A 491-nucleotide genomic window follows, 5' to 3' on the forward strand; every position below is an offset into this window, starting at 1 on the left:
CATGCTGCCCCACAGAGCATCACAGACTTTGAAAGTGTAAATATTCATTCACTGTAGGCATTTCTAGTCTTAACAGTTGATATTGCACACAAAGCTGCTATTTTCCAGCACAAATGAGATTTCTGACATGTTTATACAGACTTCAGTTTATGTGTAAAATTTGTTGCTCTGAGTGCTTTGATTAGTCTGGTCTGAGCTAATCAAAACATGATTTTAAAAAGGCCAGAAATCTAGATTCTCTGCAGAAGCCAAGCCCAAGTAAAGTTGTTCTTTTCATGCAAACTGCAGCCCAAATTCCAGACATATACTTAGCTCCCAACTTTGCCTGAAATCTGATGGAAAATCTTACTTGGCTCAGGTCAAGGGGAGGAGTAAAGGAAAAACAAAGACAAAGGACTGCAGTGCACCTCTTTGGGAAATGGCCTAAGTCAGTGCTTTCCAGACTTCACTGCTTATGAATTTTCTGGAGAGCTTGTTAAAATACAAATCCT

This window comes from Galeopterus variegatus, unplaced genomic scaffold (genome assembly GCF_000696425.1).
Source record: "Galeopterus variegatus unplaced genomic scaffold, G_variegatus-3.0.2 Scaffold27677, whole genome shotgun sequence".
NCBI classification, from domain to species: domain Eukaryota; kingdom Metazoa; phylum Chordata; class Mammalia; order Dermoptera; family Cynocephalidae; genus Galeopterus; species Galeopterus variegatus.